At 39.7% G+C, this 19,627-nt stretch overlaps 1 pseudogene; it reads right to left on the bottom strand.

The window, feature by feature from the left end:
- Positions 1 to 2,147: 2,147 nt before the first annotated feature.
- Positions 2,148 to 19,627, bottom strand: part of LOC127198996 (nuclear autoantigenic sperm protein-like) — a 35,661-nt pseudogene continuing 18,181 nt past the window's right edge.

Below are 19,627 nucleotides of genomic sequence, written 5' to 3'. Positions count from 1 at the left end.
AACATCTGCCTGTAACAAGTCTGGAGAGCATATTTTAAATTAGCAACTAATGGGGGAGAGCTAAGCCCATGGTAGGTGGAACCATTCCTGGGCTGGTGGACCTGGTTTCATAAAAAAGAGCAGGCTGAGCAAGCCATAAGGAGCAGGCCAGTAAACAGCACCCCTCCATGGCCTCTGCATCAGCTCCTGCCTCCAGCTTTCTGCCATGTTTGAATTTTTGTCCTCACTTCCTGATGATAAACAGTAGTGTGGATGTGTAAGCCAAATAAGCCCTTACCTCCTCAACTTGCTTTTTGGTCTTGATGTTTCACTGTAGCAATAGAAACCATAAGTAAGACACACATATTCAATAGGCTTAATAAATGTCATTATCTGTACTTCTCTCTGATTAATTCTCTCTCTTACACACATGCATGCACACACACATGCATGCACACACGCACACACACACACACACACACACACACACACACACACACCCTATTCCAGACACATTGGGTTAAATTTTACTAGAGTCTGAATTCAACTAGCAGTTTTCTTTATTACTGGAACTGCCTTTCTACTTTTTATTTTACTTACTTATATGTACTATAGTCCAATTAATTAATTAATTAACTAATTAATTAAACAAATAACTGTTGGGTGTCATTTCTGAGCTATTCAGTGCTGGATTTATAGACAGTGTATACTGTCATAGGGCTGAATTAGAGAGAATAGACAAAGAAAATAGAGATAATAAAACCTTTATTATAGAATAGGAAAATGGATGCAAGTGGATGGAGAAGTCTGTAAGGAGAACTTGCTTTGCTACCTATTTGGGGACACTGAGGATAAGATGTGAGGGTGAGAAGGGGTCCCCTATTCTTAGACTAGGAGACAGTATGCACAAGGACCTTCTGGTGGGAAAAAAGCCGTGCATCAGAAGCTGAAGGGTGAGGACCTGAGGCAAAGGTGGCAAGAACTGTTGGAGAAGGCACAGGCATGGGTCTTACAGACCACAGTTAGAAGATGCCACTCATGTCCCATTCAGCAGGAAGCTGCTGGACAGTTTCAAACAGAAAGTGGTATATGCCAGTTTTTTTTTTTTTAAAGAGTATTTCATTTATTGTTTTTGTTTCTCTTATTTTTACCTTTTTAAAAAATTTTATTGATTTATTCATATTATATCTCAATGGTTATGCCATCCCTTGTATCCTCCCATTCCTCCTGCCAGTTTTTTTTTTTTTTTAATGATCATTTTGACTCCCTTGTGGAGGAACGAGTTACAGCAGGACAGAGGTAGAAATAATTGGGATGCTAGATGTGAGCAGCCATGATGAGGCTCCAGCTAACAACACTGAGGTTAGTAGTGGCAGAAAGATATCAGATTTCATGTAGAGGTGTGAGTGAGAGGAGTGGAATGAAGCCCGCTCTTGCTAAACATTAGAACTCAAGTATTGTGTGTGATGGTGTAGATGGTATGCACTAAGACAAATTCCCAAGGTAACTCCTCTCAGGAGTAGGGCAGCCAAAGCAGTACTAATATGTTGGGACAACACTTCCCTCTACACACAATTTATTGCCCTTTGTTGCATTAGATGTGATTGCCATCATTTTAGACAAAACAATTTTCTATTGGTCACAGTATTATATCTTAGCAATAGAAAAGCAGACTAATACTGATGGCCTATGGTGACAGGGGTTGAAAGGTTATGGCTTAAAAGTTATATGTTTGGTGTCAAGTAGACAAAAGTGGAATTATGATGGCTGATTTACATTGTTAACTTGACAGAGTTTAGAATCATAAATGTCTAGGCATGTCTAGATTAGGTTAATTCCTATGGAAGACTCACCTTAAATCTGAGTAATACTATACTGTAGGCTTGGGTCCTAAACTGAATAAAATGAAGGAAGTGAGCTAAGTGAAAGCATTCATTAATCTCTGATGTCTGGCTATGGATACAATGTGACCAGCTGTCTCTTGTTCCTGCCTCTATGCTGTCTTTAACATGACAGACTGTATATATAGGCTAAATATGTAAGCCCCTGAATATGTAAACCAAAACAAACCCTTCCATTTTTTTCTTGTCATCTATGATCTTTGTTGAAGTTATACAAAAAGAATCTTCCAATGTGAAAAAATACATTATGTAAAAAACCACATTCCCTCAAGAGGAAGGTTCTGCTCCTTCTTTATTTGCAGTACTTTCAACTGTAGCTGCAGACTCCACTGTCCCTTCTTCTGCTGCCCGGCTTTCAGACTGATTCTCAGCCTCAGCTTCCATGTTTTCTGAATGTTCCCTTCCACTGGAGACAGTGTCCTCACTGCCTCCGTTCACCTCCGGCTCTTGTTTGGCTTTCTTTGCATCATCTTTCTGGGGACTCTCTTCCTCTGGTTTCCTCTTTTTTTTTTTTTTTCCTGACAAGATGGGAAATATCAGTCACGCAATTTGATGAGGAAGCACCATCTGTTGGTTTTCTATTGGCAATCACAGAGGCTGCGGCGCCTGCTCCAATAGGAGTGAAATCTGAAGTAGAGCTCTCCACCAGAGTAGCTTTCAGGGCCAGCTCAGCTACATTCTCACTATGTGGAGATTCCTTGGCATGTTCTATCTTCTCTCTACTTTCAGTTATCAGTTCTTTCAGCTCCTCAATTTCTTTCTCATATTCAGCAAAGGAGCCTTCAGCCTCTTTCATCTGCTTATTTAGTACAGCCATTCTTTTCTCAATGACTTCAGTAGATTTGCCAAACTGTGGCATTGCCTCATCATACTGAGAGCTGTAACAACGGGCTAAACCCAACTGCTAGTGAGCCTTTGCAAGGAGGTGCTCATGAGCTTCCAAATACTGTTCTTGCAGGCTTAGGCAAGCCTGGAACTCCTCCTCCACGGCTTGGATGTAATTCTCAGATTCAACACTAACTTCTCCAAGTTTAAGAAGGACTTGTGCAGCATAAAGCTGGGCTTCTTTTCTTTCTAGCCTTTTAAAAATGATCTTGGATAAATCCAGCATATCCCAGGCAAGCTCTAAATTCCCAACCTCCTCTTTGTTTTCTTGAAGAGACATGTTTTCAAGAACGGATTCATTTGGTGTTTCTTCAGCCATGTCATTTTCTTTGTCTTCTTCCTCTGAGCCTTCAGTCTCTTCACCTTCTTTCATCTGTTCATCTCTCTCTCTCTCTCTTGTGTCTCATCATTAGCAGCTACCTTAAATTTGTCTTCAGGTGCTTTCTCCGTGGCCCTCTGGCCTACCTTGGCCTCAAGCCCATCACCAGCTGCCTCAGACTCTTCTACAGGTAGCATAGCTTCCTCCTGTCCACGAACCAGCTCTGCCTTGACCTCCTCTACACTTGAGCCATCTTTAGTTTCTGTCAGTCTTTCTGCAGAAGTCTGTGGTTCACTAGGAGTCTGACCTCCTGCAGCTGAACCGTTGTTGGGAAGAACCGTAATCTCCTGCTCGGGTTTCTCAGAGAATGTCCGATCTCTGCAGCTACCACTGGCGACACTTCAACATCTTGCCTTGACAGTTGCTCAAGATCAGCCTTCCCTACTTCACTCTCAGAGGTAGCTACTTGATCCTTTGGTTTCCCCCCCCCCCCCCACCAAGTCCACTGGCTTGACTGTGGGCTCTATTATTAGAGCATCTACCTTCATTGAGGTGCCCTGCTTTTCTGGAGCCCCAACAGGCTGATCTTCTGGGTTTTTTTTTTTTTGCGTTTTCTCCAAGCTTACTATTTCCAGTCCCTCCTCTTGACATTTTTCTGAATTCTTTATTTTGAACACAAGCCCCAGAAGTTGATTTTCCTTTCTCAGTACACAATGATTCCTGTTCTGTCTTCCCAGAAGTGCCCTTTGCTTCATTCAGTCCTGGTATTGCTGCTTCTTTTGCCTCTTCAGAGGATTCAGTTAACTGAAGCCGATTTAATTTTTCCTGTAGCTCCTCGACAGGCTTACTTACATCCATATCTTCTTTTCCACCCTTTCCCACTTCACCTTCGTCTTCTATATCAGTTCCTTTGGCTTCTTTGGTTTCTTTTTCTCCCACGGCATCATAAACCTGCTCTCTCAATTCTTCCCTTGCTTCTTCATCTACATTATTATTTCTTACCAAAGATTCATCTTCTGGTTTTTTTTCTCCTTCTTCCTCTTCCACGTGCACTCTTTCCAAGGCATTTCCCAATACTCCATCCTCCATTCTGGCCAAGTCAAAAGAGATTTCCTATTAAAAAAAGAAGGGTTCTCCACACTCATCAGCTGTTTCTCCATACTTCTTACCTAAAAGCCTAGCTGCTTCCTGGAATGCATTAACAGCTGAGAGAATATGCCCCACCACCATATGCTTCTATCCTAATCCCAGGAGTGTCTTACCTTCACTATACACATCCTGACTTTTCATTTTATCTGCAGAAGTAGCAGGAGCAGGAACACGTTCAATTTCAGGCACAGAAAATGGCAGATTCAAACCCTTCTGTCTTAGTTGCTTTTATTATTTTGCCACAGTGTTTCTAGTCTGTCCTTTTCATAGATGATACCTATGGGGAAATCCAGTAATAAACTACTTCAAGCTTTTGATAACATCCAGCCTACAGTGAGTCATGCTTTCTTAGATATTCCCCAAAGTTTCTCACTAAAATCCAAACTGCATAACATGTTCTTTCTGCCAAACTCTAATGGACACATTATGATTTCCCCATAACGTATATGCCTCTTTACAACATACTGTGAAACACAGACCTGGACACATAAAGATGCTTCAAGACTTTTGTAGTGAGAAGTCTAGAGTTTTGGTTTCTTTAAAAAACAGAAATATATAGAATGTGTTTTCATTTTAATCCCAGTTATGGGGGATATGGGGCTACTTTGCAGCAGCTGACTATGCTTCCTGCTCTAGCAGAGGCATGATTTTGCCAGCTGCAGATAGTTTCTGTGATTGTGTGACATTTGGAATTCTGGGGACTTTTCAGAAGGTATATAAATGCTAGAGACCCAATAGGGGGTTTGTTGGTTGCTATTGGTCACGGTTTGTTAAGTAGTCATGCAAAAAGAAGAAACAAAAAGAAAAAATTAGGTATCCTGCCAGTGACGATCAAACTTTGCCCCAAGGAGTTCAGTGGCTCTAACCAGCAGAAAGTAATTTAACGATAACATCGTCCCCTTTCCAACCCCTGACTTTATTCAGGGATCTCTTCTTTCCTCTCTATTCTTCTTCCTCTCCTATCTAGTGATAGGAGTGAAAGCGGGGGGGGGGGGGGGGGTGGGGGGGGGGGGGGTAAAAAGGAGGAGGGAGAAGAACCCACAAATTAGGATGTTTGATAAACATTGGTAATAGCAAAGCCAGTAGTCTCTTGGTGACAAATTTTCCATTGGATAAGAAAAGGTACAGTGAGAACATGTAAGAATCTTAAACAAGTGAATGTGTGTTTACTTTTGGGTGTGTGTATCAGAGGCCTGGAGTCTAGAAGACTAACTTTACTATGTTATCATCTCTTAGAAAATTCAAACTCACTGGCAACTGAGAGTGCCTAGAGTATTTTTAGGTGTGACCTCTAACACAAGAGTGGTAGGTTGTGACTTCTGAGAGGAAGTTATAAAAATACTGTGATTTCTGTACTGTTGGATTTCTTTAGCCATTTCTTGCTTTTCTCTTTCTACAGAGAAGCCCATAAACCAAGGAACCGAGCGATACTTTTGATCAGTATCCAAGAAGAGAACTACAGCCTTGTCCCAAAAGATCACAGTTGAGCCCCACCAGTGCAGACAGCGGGAATGTGCACTTCAGAAGACACATTCAACTTTGTGAGAAACTGTGAGGTAAAAACACCCTCCTAAGCTGTACCCAACTTCCTGAGTCTGAGAAAGTGTGAGATAGCAAACGTTTGTTGCTTAATATCACTAGCGGTAATTATCTTGTGGTAATTTGTTATGCACCATCATGATGTTCTACTTGTAGGTTTCTAGGACCTTCTGGATCCTATTTCCCCATTCTCCCATACTTCTCTCACCTAGAGTCCCAGTAGGATGTCCTCACATCTATCCCAATCTCCTGGTAAGTGAACACTTTCAGGGGACATGCCTTTTGAGCTAGTGCCCAATTATAAGTGAGTATATACCATGTGAGTCTTTCTGAGTCTGGGTTAACTCACTCATTATGATCATTTCTAGTTCCATCCATTTGCCCACAAAATTTGGGATTTCCTTGTTTTTAATAGCTGAGTAGTATTCCATAGTGTAAATGTACCACAGTTTTTTAAAAAAAATTTTTTAATTGAAAAATAAAATCATTCATATTACATCTCAATTGCTATCCCATCCCGTGCATCCTCCCATTCCTCCCTCCCTCCCGCTTTCACTCCATTCCCTTTCCCTATGATTGTGACTTAGGGGGACCCCGTCCTCCTGAATATGATGCTAGGGTATCAAGTCTCTTCTTAGTAGTCTGCTATCCTTCCTCTGAGTGCCATTGGGCCTCCCCATCAAGGGGACATGGCCAAATATGGGGCACCAGAGATCGTGTGAAAGTCAGACCCCACTCTCCACTCAACTGTGGAGAATGTCCTATCCATTGGCTAGATCTGGGTAGGAGTTTGATACTGACTGCACATATTGTCCTTGGTTGGTGCCATAGTTTGAACACTATCATATCATCTGCAAATATGGATAATTTGACTTCCTCCTTTCCTATTTTGATCCCCTTGATCTCCTTTTGTTGTCTTATTGCTCTGACTGGAACTTCAAGAACTATATTGAAGAGATATTGAGAAAGTGGGCACCCTTGCCTGGTCCCTGATTTTAGTGGAATATCCTTGAGTTTATCTCCATTTAACTTGCTGTTGGCTATTGGCTTGCTGTATACAGCTCTTATTATGTTTAGGTATGTGCCTTGAATGCCTGATCTCTCCAAGACTTTAAGCAGGAATAGGTGTAGGATTTTGTCAAATGTTTTTTCTTATCTAAGGAGATGATCATGTGGTTTTTTTTTCTTTCAGTTTGTTTATATGGTGGATTACATTGATGGATTTCCATATATTAAACCATCCCTGCATGCCTGGAATGAAACCTACCTGGTCATGGTGAATGATATCTTTGATGTGCTTGTGAGTATTTTATTAACTATTTTTGCATCAATGTTCATAATAGAAACTGGTTTGAAATTCTCTTTCTTTGTTGGGTCTGTGTGAGGCTAAGGTATCAAAGTGACTCTGGTCTCATAGAAGGAGTTTGGTAATGTGACCTCCTTTTCTATCTTTTGGAGTAGTTTGAAGATTATCAGTATTAGTTCTTCTTAGAAGGTCTAATAGAATTTTGTACTGAAACCATCTGGCCTTGCGCTTTTTTTTTTTTTTTTTTTTTTTTGGAGACTATTAATGACTACTTCTATTTCTGTAGTGGAAATAGCACTATTTAGTTTGTTTATCTGACCTTGTTTCAATTTTGGCAAGTGGAATTGATCAAGAAAATTGTCCATTTCCCTTAGAGTTTCAAATTTTGTGGCATATATGCCTTTGAAGTAGGATCTTATGACTCTTTGTATTTCTTCAGTGTCTATTGTTATGTCTCCCTTTTCATTTATGATGATTTTGTTGATTTGGATAGTGTCTCTCTGCTTTTTAGTTAGTGTGGCTAATGGTTTGTCTATCTTGTTGATTTTCTCAAAGAACCAGCTCCTGGTTTTGTTGATTCTGTGAATTGTTCTCTTTGTTTCTAATTTATTGATTTCAGCCCCGAGTTTGATTATTTCCAGATGAAGTAACAGATTCTTTTGACAGACATCTACGTATAGTTTCATGAATTCCCATTTCCTGAGCTACCAGAGTCAAATTCAGAGACCCACTGTTGTAGAAATATTTTTTTGGGGTTGCTGTTGCCCCTTATTGTTTCTAAATATCTATTAAGGGTTTCTACCCCACTTCAGACTGTTCAGTTCCTAAATAAAACTCACAGAGACATTGTTAGATTTATTATGATCTTTAAAGCACTACAGTAAGGCAGATGTCAACCTCTAAGCTATTTTGCTATTTCCTAGCCGTGTACCCCAATATTCCTTGTCATATATTGTTAGGGCTGCTTCTGCTCCTTTGAGCCAGTCCTCACAGCCACATGCTCAAGGTCCATATCCATGGTAACATCCTTTTTTCCCCTCCTCTTCTCTGTCTCTCCTTTCATGGCACCTACATGAGACCCCAAGCCCAGGAGCAGAACTTCTGCCTACCTCTATTCTGCCCAGTAATTTGGTGTCAGCAACTTTATTTAACCAATCAGAAAATATCAGCGAGCAAAGTTTACATAATATCACCTAAGTATGTGCTTCTCTGGACTACAACCAGATCTTGGGGGCCAATATTTAGCATTTGATTATACAGCAGCGCCAGACCAACCCCCAACAACCTTTTATCTATGCCTACGTTGAAGCAGACTTCCAATTGTTTTTAATGTAAGGCTTTGGGTGTCAGGTCTCCTATTGAGCTCTATCCAGAATAGAGTATTGTGCAGCGTAAGAGATAAGAATTCAGTTTCATTTCTCTGCATGTTGAAATCTAATCTTCCCAGCACCATCTATTGAAGATACTGCCTTTCTCCAATGTGTACTTTTGGCATCTTTGTCAAAAATCAGGTGGCTGTAGCTGTGTTGACTTATGTCTGGGTTTTCTATTCTTTTCCACTTATATGTGTCTGCATTTGTGCCAATATGCGCTGTTTTTATTTCTATGACTCTCTAATATAGTTTGAAATCAAGTATGCTGATTCCTCCATTCACAGTTTTCATTTTTCCTCAAGACTGCTTTAGATGTCCTTGGTCCTTTGTTCCTTCTATTCAATTTTGCAATTTTTTTTCTATTTCTGTGAAGTATGTTACTGAAATTTTGATTGGGACTGCAATTGAATATGTAGATTGCTTTTGGTAATATGATCACCATATGATTAATTCTAGCAAGTTATGAGCATGCGAGTTCTTTCTAGCTTCTAGTATGTTCCTCAATATTTTCTATTATCTTAATATATTTCATGGTAAAATTTCCCCTTTGGTCAGGCTTAGTCACAGGTAGTGTGTGTATGTATGTATGTATGTATGTATGTATGTATAAAGAATCCATGAATAAGATTGCTTCTTTGACTTTTTAGGATGTTTTTTATTGTTATTTAAGAAGAGTACTAATTTTTTAAAGTTGCTTTTGTATCCTGCCACTTTGTTCAAAGTGCTTGTCACTTCTGAGTGGCTTTTAGTGGAGTGTTTAGGGTCTCTTATGTATAGGCTCATTTCATCTGTAAATATGACTTCTTTTTCTGTTTGTATCCCCTTTATTTTCTTCTCTGGTCTTATTCCTTTAGCTAATATTTCAAGGACTACGTGGAATAGGAGTGGAGAGAGTAAGTAACCTGGTACCTGATCTAAATGACAATGCTTTGAATTTTTCTTTATTTAGCATGGTGTTATTTAAAGGCTTGCTGTATATAGCCTATTTTCTATACTTATTGAGTTAGTTTATGTGATTAACCACATTTAGTGATTTGTGTATGTTGAACCATCCCTATATCTCTAGAATGAAAAACAACAAATTTTTGATGATGAATGATATTTTATGTAATCTTGAATTTGTTAGGCATAAGTTTATGATGATTTTAAAGCTATGTTAATCAGGGAGAAAAGTCTGTAGTTTTCATTATCTATCTACCTATCATCTATCTATCCAATTATCTATCACCTATCTATCTATCTACCTACCTACCAATCATCTTTTTATTTATTTATTTTGGTTTGCCTTTATCTGGCTTGATAACAGAGTAATACTGGCTTGATAAAAAAGAGTTTGGATACTTTTGTTTTTATGGACTAATTTGAGTAGTACTGGTATTAGTTCTTTTTTCAAGTTGTGGTAGAATTCTTTAGTGAGTCCATTCTATCTTGGGCATTTTTTTTTTGTTTTCAACTTTCTTTTTTAAAAAATATTTTATTAATTTATTCATATTACATCTCAATGGTTACCCCATCCCTTTTATCCTCCCATTGGGCATTTTTTATTTAGGAGACATTTTATTAGTACTTTGATCTCACTGCTTGTTGTAGATCTGTTTAAGTGTTTATTTCATCTTTGTTAAATTTTGGTACAACATACATATCTAGAAATCTATCCATTTCCTTTATTAACTTTGACTTTCTCCCTCTTTCTTTTGATTAATTTGGCTAAGGATTGCCAATCTTATCTTTTCAAAGAACCAACTTTCCTTTTCACTGATTCTTTGTATTTTGTTTCTATTTCATTAATTTTTGACCTAATATTTATTTCTTCATATCCCCAGTTTTTTTCAGTTTGCTTTGTTTTTATTTTTCTAAGGCCTTAAGGTACTTAATTAAGTTATTTATTTGCGATATCTCACACTTTTTGAGGTAGGGACTTGGTTATATTAGTGCCTTTCCTCTTGTAACTATTGTCTTTTGGCTAGAGAGTGATTCTGCGCTTGCAGTGGGCCAGGGTTCAGTTCCCAGCACTCACTTTGTAATTAACAACCATCAGTAACTCAGTTTCAGGATATCCAACACATTCTTATGAGCTCTCCAGGCTCTAGGCATGTGTGTAGTTCACACTCATAAATGTTGATGAAACATTTATATAAATGAGTATTTAAAAATTGAGTCTCATAAATTTAGATATGTTGTATTTTTCCATTTCACTCAGTTTTGTAATTTAAAATGTTTTCCTTCTGATTTTTTCAGTGACTTGTTTCTCATCCAATATATATGTATGTATATTTGAGAGAGTTCTACTCTATAGCCATGGCTGGCATGGAATTTGTTATATCGACCAGATCGGCCTTACAGAACCTTCTGGCTCTTCTCTCCAGTATTGGCATTAGTGGTGTATCACCATATCTGACAGAAGAATGTTGTTTAATGTCCAGGAGTTTGTGTACTTTCTGTAGTAATTCCTTTTCTTTCTTTCTTTCTTTCTTTTTTTTTTTTTTTTTTTTTTTTTTTTTTTTTGTTTCTTTTTGGTTGTTTTTCAGACAGGGTTTCTCTGTGTAGCCCTGGCTGTCCTGGACTTGCTTTGTAGACTAGGCTGGCCTTGAACTCACAGAGATCTATCTGCCTCTGCCTCCCTGAGTGCTGATATTACAGGTATGTGCCACCGCATCCAGCTGTTCTGTAGTTTCTATTGCTGTTAATATATCTATTTATTCTATTGTGGCCATATAGACAGAGTGTTCCTTTGATTTTCCTCCATTTGTTGAGGCTTGCTGCATATCCTAATATGTAATCAATTTTGGGGACAATTCCATGACCTACTGAGAAGAATGTGTATACTCCAGTGTTTGGATGGAACATTCTGTAAATGTATGTTGGGTCCACTTGATTTATAGTGTCATTTTACTCCAGTGTGTTTCTGATTATCCAAATGACCTTTGTTTGGTGAGAGTGGAGTATTGAAGTCACTCACTATCTCTGTGTAAGATTAGCCTGTGACTTTATATTTGGTGCCATTTGCTTTGTTAGGTGAATCTATTTTTAGAATTGTGTGGAGTGTTTCCTTGATGCGTATGAACTATGTTTTTAATCTCTTTTACTTGTGGTTTGAAGTCTGTTTTTTTTCAGATATTAATATAGCTACACCTGCTTGTTTCCACCACTTGCTTGAAGAACAGTTTTGGTCCTTTTATCCTAAAGTTGTGTCATACTTTGCTGTGGAGTTGTGTTTCAGAGCAGGTAACTCAAGTTTTTGTCTTCCTGTGAAGATCTTTTTCTTTTCTGGGTCAGCTCTGGCCTCCCTGGGTAAAGTGTCTGCTACCTCAAGTTGGGGAGTTCCTTATGTGCCCTGGGTCAGCTCAGACCTCCTCCCTGGGCCCACCCCATTATCTGTCAAATCTTCTTTTTATCAGTTAACTGCAAGGACTTTACATATTCAAGATAGAAGTCAAAAGTCAAATACATATGTATACATATGTACACACACACACACACACACAAACACACACACACACACACACACACACACACACACACACACTTTCAGATAGTCTGACAGACTTACCACTGCTGAGACTGAAGGCCTTGGCCAGGCTACTGCTATGTGTTTCTTGATCGGTCTATAGCTTATCTGTAAGCCCCAAAGAGAAGTCACTGGACCATCTAAAGTAAGTAGGCGGCACCTTTGTACTGTTAATTCAGACACAGGACAACTTTCACTGACTCTATTGCTTACCCCTGGACTTTTATCAGGAAAAGTGTCTCTATGTCACAGTGTACTCCTTCATAAAGCAGCAGTATCAAACCTGAAGGCCTAAAGAACGATTAAACTACCGTGTCTGAAATTGTCGTGCAAGCTAGTGCAGAAGCATAAGATGGGTATGCTTATGCTAGCCTGATTTTTATTTCTCGTTAGCTATCATTAAACTACAGGTCATTTTGTAGTTTTGCAAAATGATTGCACATGTATTAGTCATTCTTTAGAAAATATCATTAGGAAGAATATTTCGGTAAGGAAGGGATTGGATGGGAGAGAATGGTAGCCAAGAGGCAGAGAGAGAGGCCAGTGAACTGTTTGACTTAACTGTCATACAGTCATAACTGAAGGGGAGGTCACAGAATACCCAGACACCTTGGTCTTCTCTGCAGGAATGCTGTATTTTTGATTCTTGGAGTTTGCAGATATCATCTGAAAGCGTGGTTGCGAAAGTCCTGCTCTTCAATTCAGGGCTTGGTTGGGGTGAAGAAATGGGAAGTATGGAAACTCTCCCTTTTCTATGCTCCACTTCCAAAATGCACAAAACCCTTCATTGCTTTGAAGAACCATTGAATAAAGTATTAGTTTTTACCCACCATTATTTCTGAAACCTCCAGTGTCTCTACCTCTTCCAACCTCTACAGTCCTTGAATACTCATAGACATTCTCTGAAAGGCTCTTCCTGGCTTCTGTTTTCCTAGCTAGCAGCAGTTTAACCTATTCTGTGTCACTTCCCAGTTACCTTCAGGCTATGGAGTTATCTGCATACTTCAAACAGGTAATTTGTGTAGACGTGGTCACCATAAAACGTTGTCTTTCCACATAGTAGGAACTTGAAATGGTTTGATTCCTAGTTAAGACTCAGTTATTATTCCTCACGCTTCAAGTGAGTCATATTATTTAGTTCCCATAACAACCCCGCACTCTGTAATATTATGTCTTGTGAGCAGATGGCGGAAATGTAAGAACAGGAAACAGCCCAACGTTACCCTTTTGGAGGTAGTGGGCTGACATTCAGCACCAGGCAGTCTGTTTCCGGAGCTGTTAGTCTAGTGTATTACTCTGTCTTGTTAATGCAGAGTGAGCTACTGTGCATTCCTCACGGAATTTAATAAAGCCATGAGAATTGAATCAAATGAGAACTTTGGGAAACAACGTAAGCTTTGGTAACCATTGCCCATCTTGATCTTGTAGTGACTAGAACTCTAATGCAGAAAATATGTCACACCAAAACATGTAGGAAAATAACCAAAAGTAAGAAACACCAAGCCGCAGAAAGAGCACTAGGGCAGAATCTGACCTTTGTCTTGGGTTTCATTCACAGCACTCGGCAGTTCAGAGCCCTTCGACAAGCAGTTTGGACCTCTCTAGCTTTAAATGCCCCATTTGTTGGTTAAGTTTAAACAAGGCAATACGTGTATGTTTTATAGATTATCATCTAAAGTATTATATAGATGCTTTAGTTCGAAATAGAATTATAGGAACTATACATTAAAAATTACCAAGCAAACTAAAAAGAAGGGGAAAAGAAGTTGAATCTTTCTTAGCTGAAGTACAGTTTCATTCAGCACAGTGACTGTGGGTCTTCACTAGGTTTTGCATTTCATGTGTCAAACTTCTGGCAATTTCCCACTTACCATCAGATGCAGAGTTCATTAACAGCTTAATTTCAGTGGTGCTGTCAGAAGAGGATGTAGAGGTCACTTTCCTAATTTTCCATTTTAGTTTTGATTCATTAAGTATCAGTCATATTTTAAACAAAACATGCCTTGAATTCCAACTGTGTGCTGCATAGTTATCTTGAAGTCATTGTCTTTGGGTTTCAAGTAGAACTTTTCTTCACTGGGGAGCAGAGGCATGGATTGAGCTTTAAGCCATTGATCACACCTCTAGTCAAAGACTCACAAGGGCAGATCCTTTCCCTTTTCAACTTGTTTCCTGTACCATGGTGGTGAAAGAGTGTTGCAGCAACCAGAAGGCTCAAAGGAGCAGTGCACTAGAGCTCTTATAAAGTCACAGGACAGCCATGGGAGATGTATGCCACATGTCAACTTCAGGTTAGAAAGAACACTGGTTGTGTGTCTGTGTGTGTGTGTGTGTGTGTGTAAAAGTCCTCTTCATGTGAAGATCATAACCTCTTACCTCACATAGTTCATACAGATATTCTGGAATCGTCCTCTTCACGTGAAGATCATAACCTCTTACCTCACATAGTTCATACAGATATTCTGGAATCGACACTGGTAGCTATGGAACATCTACACAAGGGCCCACCAGGCCCACCAGGGTCCAGTGGGATTCCTGTCGGAACTTAGGAAGGACTCCATAGAAAATCATCACAGTCTCCCCAGAGGCTGACCCAGAGATTTCTGTTTCTTTCCTTACCTGTCCTCTGGGCTCACTAGACAAATATCTCTGGTGAGGCTGTCTGAACTAATGCTCCTGACCTCAATGACATCTCATTGAGATTATGGTTTGAATGATTCTTCAGTTTAGAGCATTAGCCATGTTATTGCTTTTCTTTGACCTCAGTATCTAGGTCTCATCAAACACTACCCTCTTTGAGCCTACAGGCAGTGTCCTCCCTAGCTAATAACTAAGAGAGAGAGAGAGAACCCTGCCACGTAAGGGCTAAGCTGGGAATTGGTCATGGCTGGGAGTTTTCCTTATAATGATAGGAGACCTGCTGTGCCTGGAGCAAAATGATCACTCTGTCTGTTAGTCACCACTAAACAATCTTGCTTGGAGCCTGGAGTGACAATTAAATGCTTCAGTATCACACCACACTTCCTGTGACCCTTGTTCCAGTCTTGACATTTATAACAGGCTTTCTTTTCTTTCCACCTGATTTTTTTTTAATTGATAAGAACCTATGACAAGCATATTCATCAGCAAAGTTCTTTTTGGAAAGGGCATTTCAGTCAAATAAGAACTTAGCTCACAGGAAACTAATTTTAACTACTCAAAGAGGTGAACCAAAGACTGGCAAGGTGGGTCAGTGGGTGAGGACACTTGCTGCCAAGGCTGATGACCTGAGTTGGCTCCCTGGGGCCCATGTAGTGGAAGGAGAGCACTGACTCCTGCAGACTATTCTTGGACCTCCATAGGATTAGCGTGCTCCCTCACCTCATACAAATAAATACCATTTAAAACATGAGAGACAGGGGGATTGAAGTGGAGTCAAGTTTTCCTATCTGGCTTTAAACATTGGAGTGAGAAGACAGTGAGTGTCTGAATCATTGCCTGAAGAGTGTGACACTCTCAGTATTGGACAAGGCAAGAGACGCTGGCATCCTGGGCAATGCTTTTCATCACACTGGTAAGCTTGGACTCAGACTCAGAGAAGACTGTTGGGGAAACTCGGCTTCTTCAAAGTTGGCATCTTATAGCCTAGCCACATAGCCTTTTTGAAGAAAAGGGAAAAAGCCACATCATCATCATCATCATCAACAACAACAACAACAACAATCCAACTCCCATTTTCCCAGGTGCCTTAAATACTTAAGCTGACTTCCCAGGTTCGCCAAGCTGTGCCCCAAGCACCCAGGGGCTGTTCTTGCCCTGGACTTATCTCTGTGTGTAAAATACCTGAAGGGACAGTCAGGTCTATGAATGCACAGAAAGCCACAACGTGGGAAGAGGTATTTGTTTTATTGTTGCTAAAAATAAATGGTACAAACCACACCTCTTGATGACTGGGGACCAAGCAGCCTGATCATGCCAATACTCTAATAAAAACTAATTGTGTCCTAATCTCTAATCGCTCACTTATTTTTGCAGCCATCTTGTATGCCTATACACTGGATGTACAACTATCAGGGGGCTTATCTGATAGTATGTGCCAAGTGAAATAAACGTGGTTTGGATGGAGGGATATTTCTAATAAAGATCCATGAAAAATATGTGTCTGAAACATCAGGAGGTACAAGTGTCAATTCTGATGAGTGGCACACATAGACCTTACCTGCTGGCTGAGTTTATTACAAAAGTTAACCTCTTGGTTTGGAGCTGGTGATGGTGTCATTTTTAAATTCCACACTGAATTGTTTCTGATGCTCTTGCTCCTAGTGAGAAGTTTGAATGTGATGATCAGTAGAATCAAAGTATATTAAAAATGCTAAAGTCCAGGATTTTTGCAGGGCTAGCTTTTTGTTTACCAGCCGCAGGACCTTCTTTTCACATTTATTCTGTGCTGTCCCAAAGAAATAGCCATGTGGGTTGAAAATTTAGGGAAACCATGGCTATTTGTATCTGAAAAATAAGCACAATTATTATAACATATTTGTGGTAATTTTAGAAAATGTACTGTGTGTGGCACCTTCAATGATCTGTAGAATAAGTTACTATAAGCCACCTACTTGCTTACAAACTGACATTAAATCCTGATGACCAGGGAGAAGAATGTGGCGCACAACTGTGTTAGTCAGCTTCATGTCACTAAAGTGCAATAGTGAGACAACAGCAGTAGAAAACGGTCTATTTTGTTCATGGATTCAGAAATTCCAGTCGGTAGTAAGTTGCTCCTGTTGCCTGTCATGAGACAGAATTTTATCACAGACACTGTGTGATAAAGTCCCCTGAATCACACAGAGAGAAAGGTCCCCAAAGTGTCCTAATATCCTAACATCCGCTAGGGCCCAGCACATAAAGGTCCCATCATTTCTTGCCCCCAACAACACCATATCCTGGTGTTCAGGCCTTTAGCAAATGAGTGTTTAAGGGCATACTTAAGACCCAAGTCAACACTGACTCATTTACATCTCATTAGCACATCTTATTTCTTTACAAGATTTTGTTAGTCTGGTAGATGTGAAATGCCATCTCCAAGCCTGAGTTTGTACTTCAGGTAGATACCAATATAATAGAATTCCAATTCTCTTTTCCTCTGACTTTCCCATTTTAAAGTTGACAATTTTGACACAAATAAAAACAAGTTCCAAAAGTTTGTTTAAGCTAAAAGTAACATTCTAAAAGTCACATCCTTCCCTAGGGAGAAAGCAAGAAATTGCCTTGTTTTCTTGTTTGTTTCATTAGCAACTATTTACCATATTTTTGGACCATAAGACAAACCTGACCATAAGATGCACCCAGTTTTTTGAGTAGTAAAACAGAAATAGATGACACAACGTAACCCAAATGTGTTGAAACTCCTCTAAAGGCCATCAAAATCGTAGATGCTTCTGTATCCTCCATGTGCACATAAAATGAGTTTGACCAGAACACAGGTTCAGACCTTTACGTGAGATTCTGCCTCCCATTGAAGCCCCTCAGTGTTCTCTCAGATTCTGTGTTGTTGTAGAATGAAGTGGTATTTAGTGTTTGACTCTAGAGGCAAATTAGCCCCAGAGTAACTGCAAGTCAATGTTCACTAGCTTTGTGAGGCTATCAGTCATGTAGGCACAGTGTACAGCATTATAGAAACAAAAGGGTTTGGACTGCAGCTCTCCTAAACTTGAATTCTGTTGAGAAATCATTCAGCCTTCTAGAGCCCCAGTTTTCTTCTCTGTTACACACACACACACACACACACACCAGTACTTGTTGCATTGACTGTTGTGATAATTAAGATAATACTTTGAATTTTGGTGCATAACTGTGGTGTTGTTATCTTCAAAGTAAATGTGCCAGGTGTAGGGAGATGCTCTGCGAAAGTGTGGCCTTGAGTTCAATTTTCAGAACCCATCTAAAGAAGCCCATTGCCCTTGTAATCCCTGGGGATGCAGAGAGAGCCAGATGCCCAGGGCTTGCTGGCTAGCCAGCCTAGCCTCCAGTCCAGGGCTAGAGAGAAACAGTTTCACATGTCAAGAAGGACAGTGCCATGAACAATGACAACTGAGTTTGATTTCATACGGTTTAGCCTTTTCATGCATTGCTTTGCTGTGTGCTGGCAGGACATGATTTGGTGGGCGAAGAGAAGAAGAGAGCTGTATAGTTGGGGGTTTCTTAGCACCAGTGGCCTCATTTTCACAGTATCCCCCCTTTTTAATAAGAATGTGTCTAATTTCATCATACCAGCTACTCCCATTCAATCATTTGATGAGTTCAGATATTTTTAAAAATTAGGCTGTTTTCTCTAGCAGCCCTATCTTTTAATTTTTTATTTATTTTTATTTTTATATTTTTAAAATTTAATTTATTCAGATTACATCTCAGTTGTTCTCCCATCCCTTGTATCCTCCTGTTCCTCCCTCCCTCCCACTTTCACCCTATTCTCCTCCCTTATGTCTTTGCCAGAGGGGGACCTCTTCCCCCACTATATGGTCATAGGCTATCAAGTCTCATTTTGATAGCCTCTAGCAGCCCTATCTAATAGAATTTCCACAACACATGATGTCAACAGACATTTAAAGGGATGGCCTCTGCTGAAAAATTCATTTGAGAAAACTAAGTAGAAGTTTCTAAATTTAATAAAAGACTTTGGATCAGTATTAGCCATTTTCAAACAACTGTAGCCCTATTACCTTTCCTTTCTCTGTGTGTTTTAAAAAACTCTTTAAAATGAATTTTTTTTTGAGAGTTGAGGACTTTAGCCTAATGGAGCAATCAGGAAATTTATAGTTTAATGCACAAAGATAATTTCTGAATGTCTTCAGGATCATTCACTATTCTGTAATTCACACACCTGCATAACCACACACCTTGCTGTTACCAATATATAAAACAAAAGTTGGTACTCACCTGCAAGGCCCTCTGACCTCTGCCAACGTTACCTACTGTGTGCCTCAACTAAAAATGCTGACCCACTATTTTGTCCTTCATCAGTGAGAATCCTACTCTGCCTTCCATTCTTCCATTCAACATCGTCTTCTTCTTCTTCTCCTCCTCTTTCTCCTCCTCCTCCTCCTGAGATAGGTTTTCACTGTGTAGTTTTGGTTTTCTTAGAACTTATGCCATAGACAGGTTGATCTCGAACTCACAGAGATCTGTTTGCCTGCTGAGAGTTAAGGCTTGTGTTTTTGCTTTTGTTTTTTAAACAAATACACAGAAAAGAATAACAAAATTGCATTAAGTTAACACAAGATGGAGGCTCTGTGGAGTACTTGCCATGTTTTGCGCATAGAACTAAACACTCTGCATGTATTCTGTTATGTGACCCTCACAAAAATTCTACAACATAAAGCAGTCCTATTCTAGAGAGATAGGAGCCGAGACTTGGAGAGGGAGGTGAGATCCTGGGTGCACTGCCATTATTTAAGGTAGGTCAAAGGGCATTGTGAACACAAAGCCTGGAACCACTTCTCACCACTAGGCATGTAGCTCTTCCCAATGATTTTACCCAAGGGTAAAAACCTCCGGCTCACCTGCTGCCTGGTTCTCAATGCTAGGTGTTCCCAGCTTTCCCTAGCAATAGTGAAATGTTAACAGTCTTAGTGAAACAGCTCAGGTGAAGAGTGAAGTAATAGTTGGAGCAAGTGTTAAAGCTGATCATTATTG

The sequence above is a fragment of the Acomys russatus genome, chromosome 15 (genome assembly GCF_903995435.1).
Source record: "Acomys russatus chromosome 15, mAcoRus1.1, whole genome shotgun sequence".
NCBI classification, from domain to species: Eukaryota; Metazoa; Chordata; class Mammalia; order Rodentia; family Muridae; genus Acomys; species Acomys russatus.
Note: the sequence above shows the minus strand (reverse complement) of the source record. Positions and strands in the feature narration are given on the sequence as shown.